Below are 16,030 nucleotides of genomic sequence, written 5' to 3' on the forward strand. Positions count from 1 at the left end.
CCCCAGTTCCCAGAGCACAGTCTGTGCATCAGATGGGTCTGTTTCTCACTGCGCTGGATTCAGTGCATATTACAGCTCTTTAAAAAAAAAGCATCAGTTAGAGTCGAGCGATGATACTTTTAACATCAAAGCTGGGGCACCAAATCTGGTTTTCTGGCAGGCAGGACAGCGCTCGGCCTTTAGAGATCCGACTACAGAAAGCCACTCTGGATAATGGTGTGAGCTGTAAAGTGTTTAATACCCACAGATCAGTTTTCAGGTTCTGTGATGATTCCATGTCTTTGGTTACATTGGATTATGCTTGACTGCTCCACATGAACCAAAAGGCAAAACGAAATTATAGCCCTTTTCGAATTGGACTATTTTTTTTTAATCACCCGATGTCTGATTTCATGTATCAATTCAGACTGGACTAACATCTCTGTGTTTATTACAGAGGTTTTTTAGACGTGGGTGTTATAGTAGTGGTTCCGTGCATGACGTATGACGTATCTGTATGTATTTATTGAAATATGGTATCTGTCAAAAGTTTGAAACATTACTCTCACTTATGCTCACCAAGGCTGCATTTATTTAATCAAAAATAGAGTAAAAACAGTAATATTGAGAAATATTATTACAATTTAAATGTTCAGGGTGTAAATTTTAGCAGCATCTAGCTGTGAGGTTGCGAATTGCAACCAATGACTCAGTCCACCGCTCACCCCTCCCTTTTGAATCAAATAGAAAAGCTACGGTGGCCTACACAGGACAAAGATGTCATCATCTGAGACAATTGCCAGTCAAGCAATGAGGTTTCTTTACAAAGGTAAATTAAGAAATTATATTTACTTAAAGGGTTAGTTCACCCAAAAATTAAAATAACGTAATTTATTACTCACCCTCATGCCGTTCTACACCCGTAAGACCTTCGTTCATCTTCGGAACACAAATTAAGATATTTTTGTTGAAATCCGATGGCTCAGTGAGGCCTGCATAGCCAACAATGACATTTCTCTCTCAAGATCAATTAATGTACTAAAAACATATTTAAATCAGTTCATGTGAGTACAGTGGTTCAATAATAATATTATAAAGTGACAAGAATATTTTTGGTGCGCCAAAAAAAACAAAATAACGACTTATATAGTGATGGCCGATTTCAAAACACTGCTTCAGTAAGCTTCGGAGCGTTATGAATCTTTTGTGTCGAATCATGATTCGGATCACGTGTCAAACCGCTAAACTGCAAAAATCACGTGACTTTGGAGCACCGAACCGCTCATGATATGTTATTGCTAATATTGTTACTTGTTCATTTTTGGATTTCTGCCATCGTCTGTCCTGACTTTACCTGGCTGACGAAGATTGATGTTCTGTCGGCTTTTGTGCAAAATAATATGCGTGATCCTCCATTTGTTCAAATTTAACTTCTCTTCTTACTACTAACAAAGAACAGTCTCTGCTTCTAATAAACAAGACGACGACTACTACTTCTTCTTCTTTGTGCGTATTCAACATAGTGACGATGCAAGCTGCCTCTAAAAACACCAACGAAGAAGACCAACAACAACATAGTGACGAAACGTGCCCTGTAGAGGAGTTTGTCCATTTAGGGCTGCTGTAGAAACATGGCGGAACAAAATGGCGACTTCCATGTAAGGGGACCCGTGGTGTATGTAAAGAGAAAAGGCTCATTCTAAGGTAATAAAAACGTTACGGTTCATTATGTAAGGTCTTTATACATTACTGAAAAACATAATTATGTATATTATATTGCATTTCTGTAGATCCTTCTAAATATTACACACTGGACCTTTAAAATAATTGTTTTCTATTTTAATAAATTAAAAAAAAAAATGTTATTTATTCCTGTGATGGCAAATCTGAATTTTCAGTAGCAATTGCTCCAGTCTTCAGTGTCACATAATCCTCCAGAAACCATTCTAATATGATGATTTGGTGCTCAATAAACATTTATTATTATCAATGTTGAGAACAGTTTTTGCTGCTTAAAGGTGCTAAAGAGGATGTTTTGTTTTATACATTTTTGCAATATTACTTGAAACTGTCTTCACTAACTGATAAAAGACTATTTATTAGGTGCACTGAAAGGAATTATATTAATATACATCATCTGTGCACGAGGTAGGGCCTTAAAAACATCAGCCAATCGTTTACGTGATCATTACGTAAACGATTGGCCCTCTGGCTTGTCAATCACTGCCATGACGTTCCTTGTGAGAGACGCGCGGCTGCGCGCTCCAGTAACTTTCCACACTCCACAGGCGCCGCATGCAATGTTTTTGTCAGGAGACAGGAGAAACAACTGCAGATTATGAGTTACCTGCGGTGAGTCTGACATAATGAATCCACTAACACGACACAGCGAATGCCGGTGGTAAACACTCATGTTCTAATACTCGTGCACGAATTTTGGGAGGCGTTCCCTCGAAATGATCTGTGAAGGAGGGGGGTTGTTCTTACGCATGCGCTCATTTCAAGAACTCACTAACAGTCTTTGGTTTCTCAGTCGATTAAAAGATCCTCTTTAGCACCTTTTTAATTTTTTGTAGAAACAATAATACCATTGAAACATTTGAGGTAAAAAATAGATTCATAGTTTTATTCATCAAGGATGCATTAAATTGATAATAATAAATGTAATAAATGCAAATAAATGCTGTTCATTGAACTTTCTCTTATTTAAAGAATTAATATAAAACACATATTTACACATCTTTACTTTTTATAGATTTTACTCAATTTCATACCTTTCAAATGTGCTCAAATCTGTGATTAAATATTGCAATGTTTTACATCGTTAAAAACTTTACTATCTGAAGACTGTTTGTAAATATAAAAATATAAAATTTTACTTATAAAGTTAGACCCTTCCTTTCAACATGCCTAAATTGAGTGCAAAGTTCCAGTTTACTGAATGTTATATCATACACAATATACACTTATATATTTAATTTACATCCTGTTTGAAAGACAGCAAATAATCAAAGAAATAACTGACATATTCAATTAAGAAAAAAGTTGTGGCCTCACATCATGATGGGAAATCATTCACAAATCATAAACCTGATACAGAAGCAGCTCATATTGAGCGTCAGCAGAGATACGTTCCCTTTTAGTATTGCTCTGACAGAGGTGCTTGGGTTCATGCAGCTTTTGTTGGAACACTATGTGTGTGTCTGTGTGCAATATAACAGTGACTAAAGGCATCATAAAAGCCACTGATTCTTTTGCTACAGCTCACAAAACAGCATCCTAGCATCCCTTGCTGCAGTTAGGCCGCTGCCATAGCGACTGTAAAAGCAAAGACCCGGCAGCACAAAGGTTAGTCTGATCTCAGACAATGAAGTGCAGCTGACTTCACAGTGTGACTTCTCCTGTATCCTATAATCCTGTTCTCTGGGCTTCCTACCTGCCAGCGCGAGTCTCCAGTTCTATTAGAGACAGACAGCAGACAGGCTGATAGAAGCTGTTAGCATGAGACATCCTCAGAACTACTGATGCGCACACAGACAAAAAAAAAATCTTAAAATAATCCTTTGTGTCTCAAAGCTCAAAGTCCTCTACTGTTATATACTTATATAACTAGTGTGTGTGTGTACAGTATAGTCTCTTATAAAAACGTATTTATTTAATTAAAATACAGTAAAAATTGTAAAATAATATTACAATTTAAAATAACTGCTTTTAAAATGTAATTTATTCCTGTGATGGACAAAGCTGAATTTTGTGCAGTCATTACTCCAGTCTTCAATGTCAAATGATCCTTCTGAAATCATTCTAATATGTCGATTGCATTGCAGTAAATTACTGTATTACATTGACAGTCCTAATAAATATATATTAGAAAGAATTTAAATTTGGGCTGGCTACAGGAGTTTAAAATCGCGATTTTGGAGGTGTGCGGACCCAAAAATCAATTGATGTTGACATTGTTTTGTGAGTTCTGTATATTTTTTCTAGTAAAGATCAAACAAAAACATGCAGGATTTGGAATGGACTGACAAACAAACTGCCAGTATTTGTTTTCTTTTTTTCAGTTGAAGGTGCTGGAATGCTGTTATGGAACATTTTGGGTCAATTTAACCCTCAGGTGGGTGTGTATGTGTGAGTGTGTGTTTTGGATGGCAGTTAATTAAAAATCTCGTTCAGTGTGCTTCAGCTTACATCAGGTAGATGTGAGATGTTTCTCTAATAAGACTGTGGGTGTGTGAGGCAATGTTCAGCACATTTAGGTCTGCAGTCGTCTGATCAATTCCTTTGGCAGAACAGCTGCTCTGCCACCAAATTTTAGAGTTTCGCAGGCAGTTATAAAACTACTAGAGCCTCTCTCTCTCTCTCTCTCTCTCTCTCTCTCTCTGTGTGTGTGTGTACCCAGATGGGGTACTGAAATAAATTTCATGCTATAACACCATCATGGTTCTAGTTCAGGACTTCCCCACACTGCCCAATTTCAAGAAAATCAATGATCACAGACACGGGAACACCTGCTCTTGGAAATCTCACTGCTGTACAACAAATTATTATAATTAATAATATGAATGAACACATACTACTACAGACTTAAAGGGTTAGTTCACCCAAAAATGAAATTTCTGTCATTAATTACTCACCCTCATGTCGTTCCAAACCCTTAAGACCTTTATTCATCTTCAGAACACAAATTAAGATATTCTGATGAAATCTGAGAGGTAACTGAACCACACATAGGTATCAATGTCATTGCACCTCTTGAGGCCCAGAAAGGTAGCAAAGTCTACGTTAAAATAGTCAACGCGACTAGGGTGGTTCAACCTTAATGTTATGAAGCGACGAGAATACTGTTTGTGCACAAAAACAAAAATAAAAACTTTATTCAACAATTTCTTCTCTTCCGTGTCATTCTCATACGCTGTTTATGTTGAATAGTTAGTGCAGCGCTTCAGGTTCTACATCATAACACCGTCTCATTACTGGCCGACGCTTTACACGTGAGCACCATGACGCATGCGTGTGATGCTGACGCAGGAGCCGGCCAATAATGAGACGGTGTTCTGACGTAGAACCTGGAATCGCTCCACTCCAGAATATGTATGGAGCAAATGTTTCAGCAATTTTAACAATGATAAGCAAAGAATGGATTCAAAGACACACATCAAACACATCCACAAACTCACCTGATTTATTCTCTCTTTTTACTCATCCTTTTCCTAGTTGTGTTTAATTCTTTCCTCATGTCCTCCATGCAGGACGTCTGTCGCACTGAAATAGAAAAAAGAAAACAAAGTAACTTTGAAGGTAAAATATGTATGAGGGATTTGTCCTCCACACCTTTGATAAACCTAAAATTTGTCCCCTGCATTTCTTATCAGGCAATGGGCATGTTATCATCTTCAGCTAGCAATTGTGTATTACAGTTGTGGCCAGAATTATTAGACCCCTCCATAAATATGATCAAAGATGACTCTAAAAATAAATCTGCATTGTTTATCCTTTTGATCTTTAATTCATAAAATTAGCAAAAATCTAACCTTTCATTGAAGGAAAAGAATTGAAAGTGGGGGGAAATAACATTAAGAAATAAATGTTTTTCTCCAAAACATGTTGCCCACAATTATTAGCACCCCTAGAATTTTTTATGAGTAAAATATCTCTGAAGTATATTCGCATTCATATTTAAATTTTTTTTAGCTCACCGGGGTGATCATGAACATGAAATTGTCCAGCCAAGACTTCCTGTTACACAGGAGTATAAACATGAGGAAACACAAAGGCCAAATTCCCTTAATCATTCATCACAATGAGAAAAAACAAAGAATATAGTTCTGATGTGCAGAAAAAGATGTTGAGCTTCACAAAATAGAAAGTGCCTGTAAGAAAATAGCTAAAGCATTGAAAATCCCCATTTCCACTATCAGGGCAATAATTAAGAAGTTCCAATCAACTAAACATATTACAAATCTGCCTGGAAGAGGACGTGTGTCTAAATCATCCTAATGCACGGTGAGGAGGAAAGTTTGAGTGGCCAAAGACTCTCTAAGGAACACAGCTGGAGAATTGCAGAGATTAGTTGAGTCTTGAATCTCAGAAAGCCTAAAAAAAATTATCAAACAGCACCTACATCACCACAAGTTGTTCAGGAGGGTTTCAAGAAAAATCCTCTGCTCTCATTCAGAAACAATCTCCAGCATATTCAGTTGTCAGACACGACTGGAACTTCAAACGGGACTGGCTTCTATGGTCAGATGAAACTAAAATAAGAGCTTTTTGGCAGCAAACCCACCAGATGGGTTTGGTGCACACATGGATAAAAAGTGCCCCATGCCCACGGTTAAATATACTGCTGGATCTTTAATGTTGTGGGCCTATTTTTCTGCTGGAGGTCCTGGACATCTTGTTCAGATACATGGTTTTATTTATCAGATACTAACAGATAAAAAATCAAAACCTGACACTTCTGCTAGAAATCTTATAATGGGCTGTGGTTAGATCATCCGTTGGGACAATGATCCAAAACAAACATCAAAACCAGCACAAAAATGTGTCACTGAGCACAAAATGAAGCTTCTGCCATGACCATCCCAGTCTCCTGACCTGAACCCTAAAGAAAATGAGTGGAGTGAACTGAAGAGAAGAAGCACCAACATGGAGCTGGGAATCTGAAGGATCTGGAGAGATTCTGTATGAAGGAATGGTCTCTGATCTCTTCTCAGGTGTTCTCCAAACTCATCAGGCGTCATAGAAGAAGACTCGGAGCTGTTATCTTGGCAAAAGGAGGTTGCAAAAAGTATTGAATAAAAGGGTGCTAATAATTGTGGGCAACGTGTTTTGGAGAAAAACATTTATTTCATAATGTTATTTCCCCCCCACTTTCAATTCTTTTCCTTCAATGAAAGGTTAGATTTTTGCTAATTTTATAAATTAAAGATCAAAAGAATAAACAATGCAGATTTATTTTTAGAGTCATCTTTGATCATATATTTATGAAGGGGTCTAATAATTCTGGCCACAACTGTATCTAAATACAGACATTACATTTCACTGGACAAGGTTGTCTGAGACTGATGATTATATGATTATATGGCTAGATTACTTACAAATTGTAATCAGTTACTGATTCCAAATTACATGACAAAAATTTTAGTTTGTAATGTAATCCATTACATACAACTTAAGGTAATATAATCTATCTTATTTTTGACCAAACTCACGATAAGTACCAAATAAGTAGGGCTGCACGATTTATGACGATTAAACCGCATGTGGCTGCGATTATTTTATGCGCAGCTTGACAGAGCTGTACGGCTCTGTGATCAGTAGTAAATGCAGAGGGCGCTCGTGCAGAAATTCCAAATATGCCCTGCCGCAGAAGTAGATAACATGCGTCATATTGCATGACGTGTACATTATATAAGTGACTCAAACTCACATTGGTTTCAGATGGATTAGCATTTGGAGCCATATTTCATTGACAATCTGCGCATAAAATTAATCGCAGCCTTTGGGATTTCAAAATCGCACTAAGAATCGCGTTTAAGCAATAATCGCTTTTAAGTTCAATGTTATAAATCGTGCAGTCCTAATGTTCTATATAACTATAATTTATATATATATATATATATATATATATATATATATATAATTTATAATCAGTATTCAATGCCGAAAGCATATTTTGCACATGACAATACAAGTAGGTACAAATAAGATAATAAACAAGCCATAAGCGAGTTTTGGTGCATATTCTGTCCCCTTCAGTTCTGAGACATTTGCTATGCCCCTGCACACACACCATTACAATGATTTATATAACAATTAAATGATTTATGAGGCTCTCTGCGGGCACTAAGGACCTTATTATAAATATGTGTGACTGTTCGTGTTTGTGTATGCTTACAGTTTTACTACTATAACCAAAAGACGAGATGTTAAGATTGATGTTATGATTTTTACATCTTGACATGCTCCGCTATCAGGCAATGAAGCAAAGCCGTTTTTTCATTGACCTAAAGCTGTTCACACAGCTGAGTTGACCATGAATAAATTCATGTAGCTTTGAACATTTGAGCAATTTCAGCGGTTTGGTGCTCTATTTATTCATGTAGCATTCATGTGTGTGTGTTTATGAGAACAGCAGAAGGCTGTCTGTGGGCTAGGCTTGCACACTGAGAAAATCAAAGCAACAAACTGACAGTTCAGCTTCCAAATGCTCTCGCCAGGGACAGAAGTGAGGGGTAAAACATGAAAGAGATAGGCAGACAGAAAAAGAGAGAACACACCATCCAGGAAAGAACTAATGTGAACCTTTCATTTTATGCCTATCCGAATCCTTTGAAAGACACTGTTCGTGAGTTCAAGCTCCAGACTGAGTACACGTGTAGCTTAAGTTCCCGGTACCACCTGCAGTGATATACAGACTATTACATAAGTTACTTCCCGTCCTCTAAGTTGATTGGCTTAATCAATCGTTCACTGCATTCCAGACAGTGTATGCGAGCAGAGTGGAAGCGCCCTCTATCACACACGCACTTAACTTAAGAGAGAAAGAGAGAGCACATGCAAGGCTGGTTGACAGAATTGTCACTGTCCTGATCGGACCAGTGCTGCGTCACCATGAAAGTTTATCATTTGAGCATGTTTTTAAACATTCAAGTGCAAGAAGACGCAAAAAAAAAAACTCGCTGTGTGAGAAGTTTTGTGTGCACATCCGAAGCACGCACCCAGAAAGGCAGCGAATCTGACAGCATGTGAATGCTGAATTGAGTTCAAAATCTTGGTGAATATCCTGGTAAACATAGTCGGTTATGTCTAAAGTGAATGTAAACAGCTGAGAAAGTAAACGTGTGTAACAATATATTGGATCCGTGCAATTGTCTTAAAAGGGACCTATTATGCAAAATTCACTTGTTTGGCTATAAATGTGTGTTGGCAGTGTGTGAACACAACCATCCTATAATGATAAAAATCCAACCACTCCTTTTTTTTAATCCCCATAAATCATAAGCAGTGTCTCAGAACAAGCAGTTTCCAGATCCCTGGCAATTTGACATCACATTATCCACAGGCCCCGCCCACGAATGTTGACAGACACTGCCGTTTTAACATAGAACCGCCCTGTGTGAGTTCACAGCGAGTTGTACACAGTCCACCATTGCTGCACTGATGAGAATGTCCCCGAAGCGTTTAGGTGTTCTGTAGCTGGATGGATTAATCCACTTATCTCTTTCCATTTACTCCCTAAATCTGAGCCACTCGAAAATGCTCCCTCAAGTCTACCGAAATTTGTTTGTGTCTACGTGAATCATTTCACACCGGACTTCTTTGTGAACGAATGTCAATAAAAAGGGACAATACAAAACAAAGGTTGTGCTAAAACTCAACGATAGATCAGTAAACTGTTCGTGATCCAGCATATAGTCTCCAGAGTGATACTGGATACGGCAGTAATGAAGGTGAGAGCGCTTTATTACAGTTCATCAGAATATTATTCATTTCATCTCAAAAATATTGCAAGAATTAAATGCTTTGTCAAGACTTAGAAACTTGTTCATGCTTTCATCACCAGCAGGGTGGATTATTGTAATGCACTCCTCACTGGCCTTCCCAAAAAGACTATAAGACAGCTGCAGTTCGTACAGAACGCTGCTGCCAGGATTCTGAGCAGAACCAGAAAATATGAACATATCACACCAATCCTCGGGTCCTTGCACTGGCTTCCAGTTGCATTTAGAATTGATTTTAAAGTACTGTTACTGGTTATAAATCACTCAATGGCCTAGGACCTCACTACATTGCAGATATGCTCATAGAATATAAACCTAACAGATCCAAGGGTTCACTCAAAGCAAGGAGAGTCTGCTTTTAGCTGTTACGCCAGCCGCAGCTGGAACCAGCTTCCTGAAGAGATCAGATGTGCTGCAACAGTAGTTACATTCAGATCCAGACTCAAAACATATCTGTTTAGCTGTGCATTTACTGACTGAGCACTGTGCTATGTCTGAACTGATTGCACTTTATTTTATATGTATCATATTTTTTAATCTTTTAATTATTTTTCTTGTTTTTATTTTATTTCTTATGCATTCCACTTTTAATTTTATGTATTTGTTTGTCCTCTTTATGTAAAGCACTTTGAATTAAAATGTGCTATATAAATAAAATTGCCTTAAAAATAAGGTGGATAGGAAATGTTAAATGGAAAACCCTGAGTGGAAATGGAGTGGAGCAGAATGCTTTGAGTGGCATCAAGGGCCCTATAATACACCTGGCGCAATGCGACGCAAGGCGCAGCGCAAGTGTGTTTGCTAGTTTGTGTCCGGCGCCGTTCGCATTTTCCCGTTCAGCGCCACGTCCTTAAATTAGTAAATGCATTTGCGCCAGTTAGTGCGCCCATGGGCGTGCTGGTCTAAAAAAGAGGTGTGTTCAGGCGCATTGCCGGCACATTGCTATTTTAAGGAGCTGAAAATAGACTGCGCCATAGACCAACTCAAACCTGGTCTAAAGTCTAAAGTCAATGGCGCAATATTTTTTTGTTAGAGCGCGTTGGTAGAAACTGCGCCTCTGGGCGCGTCCACAGTGAGTGTTGACTTTGCCTATTACACGCAGGGATGCGCATCACACAAACATGCCAAATATTAAAAACAAAAGGATTACAGTGTAAAAGAATATTATTGTGTAGGCTACATATATATAAAAATGTAATCATGAATAGTCATTGCGTGTATTAGAATTAGGCTACCTATTTTCAATTCAGCCTATTACTACTTATAATGATGAACGAAATTGGCTAATTAATTGAACAATCGTGCCAATACACACACATATATTTTAACTGACTCATCGCCAACAAATTCCGCCATGTAAATAGCAATCCGCCATGGTGTGAGCGCATCTCGCTCTTAAAGCGAATGGGAGATGACACTCTGATTGGTTTATTGAACGTTACTCCCATTACTCATTAAGAGAATAGGGACAACCCATTTCAAAAATGTGCCCTGGCGCACAGACCGTTTTTCCTTCGTGGATTTGGACACGCCCTGAGTGCACCTGCGCCGTGCGCTTTACACTTTGCGTTTAGATCGTTAAAATAGGGCCCCAAGTCTCTGTCACTCACATACACTGTTCCAGACGGGCTGTCACTTGTCGCTGTGCATTGCAGTGCATTCTTTGGCTTCTTTAGTAACTAACTATATTGGGCAAAACTATAAAACCAACTGCAGTTCTTAACATCATATTATCTGTAATTATCTGCACATTGTTATTATATGTTGTGATATTTCTTACTTTTAATGTAAACATTTTTTTCAGTTTAATTTGCTTTTTTTGTAATGCAGCTTCACCTCTGGGGTCATTCAAATGAATAACATTTCATAAATATGTAACAACGAAAGACAACAGCTGCAAATGGTGGATGTTTGGTGATCCCAAGGTGAAACAGAGGGTGAGTTAAACAGATGGTGGTTTAAGTAAGGACGAAGTATTGGCAGCACTTGATGTAGTGCACTTGTAGGGCTTTGTTTTGTTCTGATGATCAGTTCAAAATAGCAGTGTAAAGGTCTTTGCACACTGAGTCCGAAATTTTCGTCCAAAATTTCTGCACTTCAAAAAATAAATATGACCTCATGTTGTGTCAATCACTTTTACACACTGCCTCCGAAACTTTCATCCATCATAAAACAAGAGGTTGAGAGGTGCTTTTTGACAATTCAGAGCCACCATACAAGCGTATGCCAAAAACCAGAATGGCGTCTGACAAGTTGATCCACTTTGTCTCGCAGCACAAAGCACTATATGACAAACAATGTGCACTAGCAAAGCATTAAAGTGAGCCACTGACATTCTGAAGTAAATTTTGAATCACTCGGGATACTCCCGCAGCTCCTTGATAACGAGGTGGAAGTTTACTTCCTCTTTACACGATCTCAGGATTGGATGGACCCAATATTTCCTCTTTCTTTTTTTCTTTTTAAGAAGAAAGAAGACAACAAAAACATCCTCACTGCTTGAAGACTCCATTTTGTATTGTTTTGTGAATTTACGGATTAATTAATAAGCATCGAACTCAGCGTGCTAGGTTTCTGTGCGTGACGAATTTTTAGAATGACAAATACGAAAAAATGCGTATGAAAATTTCGGACTTGTGCTCTAAGTGATCCTGGGTGGAGTAACTTCCTGTTGACGTTCGAAGTGTTGTCAAACAAAACAGAGGCTAGCTAGACCCTCCCTCCTCCTCCTCTTCCTCCTCCCCCTCCCCTCCGTGCTTCCTGAAACAGTCATGAACGCGCATTTAAAATCATTCTTGTCGGTTATTGGCTGGAGCATGTTTATTATGTTTCGTGGTCCAGGCTGCACCAGTTTGTTTTTATTGCAGTTTTTGGAGCTTGTGGCGACTACAGAGACCGCGTTTTTTTACAGTGTGTTCAGGGGACAGGCAGCTAGCGGATAGTGAGGAGATGTTTGCTGTATGTGACAAAAAATGTTTTGGCCTAAAAATGCGTGACATCGGTTAGAGCACCTTTAAGATTCCAGCCTGACAGAGCGGTTCCTAACCTAGATTCCCTAAGGGGGGGTGGGAACTTATATGCCTTGAGGTCAAATATGGATGCAAAAAACGTTTAGTTCACAATCAGTTACTTATCGGAACCATCTGATAATCAATTCCATTGATTCACAGTCTCTCAACTTGTCGATCACACTGCTATGGCACAGATGAACTGAGTGTTTTTCACAAAGTTCAGTGGTGGCAGCAGTGTGTCAGTAACCACTGTCTGTCTGTCTGTCTATCTAACTATCTATGTGTGTTTCTCTTTGTCTTTCTTTCTCATTCTCTTTTTGCCCCTGCTGTTTGGAGCAATTTCAATTTCACGCTCAGCTGGGACACATCATCCACTCCAGCTTCACACCTCCCCGTCAGCATGCTGTGGGCTCTCACCAACAAGTTCAATCAACATCAACAACACATGGTATGCATAGAAAGTTGAACAGCTATTTATATGCATATGGCTATTATACACACTAGGTGGCTGATGGTCTCTCACAAATGTGGTTATAGATGAACGCATGACAGCCTAAACAGAGCTTAAGTCTTACAAATGATGAAGGTCAGGCTGCACCTGAGGCCTGGGAAAATATGCTGAAAACATATGCACAATTCACATAATAAATAAGAGAAATACAGAAATGCTGAAACGAGATGAAGTGAAGAAATTTTCAGAAGGGGAGATACTATTTACATACTATCTAGGACCGACAGTGAGATTAGGATTAGTACGTTCCATCGTACGTCGGAAAGAGTTTGTCAAAGTTGCCCAGATGGTTTTCAGTTCTCTGTGGGTTTTCAAAAAGTACATTTGTGCGTGATTTTTGGGCTAATATCGCCCCCAAAAACCATTGTGCTTTGCAAGAGGACTGTGTAAAAACTGTTCTCACAATAATGGAATACTAGCTTACTTCATACTCTGTAAACCCTTAATGCTCAAAATAAATTAATTGGTTTGAGTAGGACAAACTTAAATTAAATTATTTCAGTCAGATGAACTTTTATGAGTATTTAGCACTTTCTTTTTTCTTTCAAGTTCACAGAACTGATATATTTAAAGTAAACTGAACTGTTTCATTGTTTTGAGTTTTATGAACTTTATGAAATAATCCATGATATCATGATATTTTTACTGATATTTGTAAATTGTCTTTCTAAATGTTTCGTTAGCATGTTGCTAATGTACTGTTAAATGTGGTTAAAGTTACCATCGTTTCTTACTGTATTCACGGAGACAAGAGCCATCGCTATTTTCATTTTTAAACACTTGCAGTCTGTATAATGCATAAACACAACTTCATTCTTTATAAATCCCTCCAACAATGTAGCATTAGCCGTTAGCCACAGAGCATATAGCCTCAAATTCACTCAGAATAAAATGTTAACATCCAAATAAATACTTTACTCACATAATTCGAAGCATGCATACAGCATGCATGACGAACATCTTGTAAAGATCCATTTGAGGGTTATATTAGCTGTGTGAATAGTCGCTGAATATGCGCTGTAATATAGTCGACAGCTCGTTTGGCAGGGAGCGTGAGCATTTAAAGGGGCCGCGTCGAGTGTAAATCAGTGCATTGTTAATGATGCCCCAAAATAGGCAGTTAAAAAAATCAATTTTAAAAAATCTATGGGGTATTTTGAGCTGAAACTTCACAGACACCTCACTTCAGGGGACACCTTAGACTTATATTACATACATCTTGTGAAAAAGTATTCTTGGGCACCTTTAACAAACTGGGCTGGGATTTCTATTTGCCCATGGCACAGGAAAGGGAGAGTAATTGTTAAAATTGTTTTTTTGTGCAAGATTAATGTTAAGTGGGAGATTTAGTTGTGATTAATGTTTTGTTATGCTAATTTAAAAAAAGTTTATGTTAATGTCAGTTTTTGGAGAGTTACCATCATGGTAACAAGTGGTGCATGCAGTTTGGTTTGAGATCAAGTATATATTCAATTCATTATATTGCTGAACTCATTCAGCAAAAACTATTCCATTCTATTGTTGACATGTTAGCAAATTAGCAAGTTAGCATTTTCTGAATTAGCTTATTATAGCTAGCTAAGTTTACACTAATAAAAATGTTCACATTAAGGTTACATTTTAAGTTAAATATATGAATTAGTGTACTCAAACATTTCAGGTTAAGAAAAATTAAAATGTATGAGTACAAAAACATAAAATCTGCCAGTTCTGCTTGATTATCCTTTGAATTTCTTAACTGACTGCCTCAAATACTTTTAGTTTTTCTAACTTGTTAGGGTTTACGTAAGGTAAAGGGAGACAGGGAGTAGCTGTCACACGTAAACTTTAGTGAATATATATTTCAGGGTATATTTATGTTGGAAGATCCATTTTTGAATAGATACATACTCTAAAGTCAACACAGGTCATGTTGTCACACAACATCAACCTCTAGCCCCACATCTGTTTTTTTTCTACGTATACCTTCATCCTGACCCCTGAGAGAAAAGGAAAACTAATACACTTTCGATTAATGTGCATTTAATGAGGATTGCGAATGAACCTTAGATTACCCTCAGACTAAAGTGAAGATTGAGTTTCAGTCGGCATGTTTGGAGGCAGTCGTGTCTTAAGAGGTGTTCGCTGCATTAGTGACCCTTATGACTCTGCTTAAAAACTCACTCTTATGCCATGACACCGCCACACTCATTCATATTCAAGCTCCTCATGAATTATGCATCATTATGCAAACAATTTCTTCACTCAAAAAGAGTGGAGAAATTGTCTGGGACCTATGCAAAACATACAGAAAGAGAGATGGGATGGAAAGAAAGAGAGTGCTGGGAGGACAGCATGAGAGGAAACAAAAAGACATCTTATCTGAAATCTACAGTGCTGTAGTGTTATCTTCGTGATCAAGTTGAACGCTCAAGTTGTCCGCTTTAACATGCATCAGCATACTCACCCTCTGAAGTTCAACAGAAACAAGAAACCAAGATACTGAGCTACACTGTATACTAATGTAATTCTACCAGAACAACTTGACGCAGTCAGAAAATGATCAAGAAAGGTACTGAAGATACTTTATAGGTGTTTCTTCAACTTTTCTAGGGGTTGATTTTTATTAAAACTATGGATTTTTGTTTTATGAAGAACTTTTTTTTTTTTTTTTTTTTTTTTACAATGCCTTAATTGTTTATTCAGCAACATTTAAAAGCCTTTTAGGATTTTCACTTGTGCCATCCTGAAAAAGGAAAATACATCATAAACACATGAATTGCTACATTCTAAAAACTACAATTATATAACAATTATAAACACAACATTATAATAAAAAAAAAACTAATGAAAAAACTATTTCAATATTTACTGTGAAAATTAATTATTAAAAAATGATTTCATACATTTCCACCAAACCAAATATTTTGCCCCAATGAAGTGTTTTACAAAGTTTATTTGTGTAACAAGGAGATATCAGTGTCTTTGAAGAGCAAAGGAGCAGCTAAGTCAAGCCATATTTTTGTAATTTTTAATGCAAAAAT

The sequence above is a fragment of the Chanodichthys erythropterus genome, chromosome 23, assembly GCF_024489055.1.
Source record: "Chanodichthys erythropterus isolate Z2021 chromosome 23, ASM2448905v1, whole genome shotgun sequence".
In the NCBI taxonomy this organism is placed as follows: domain Eukaryota; kingdom Metazoa; phylum Chordata; class Actinopteri; order Cypriniformes; family Xenocyprididae; genus Chanodichthys; species Chanodichthys erythropterus.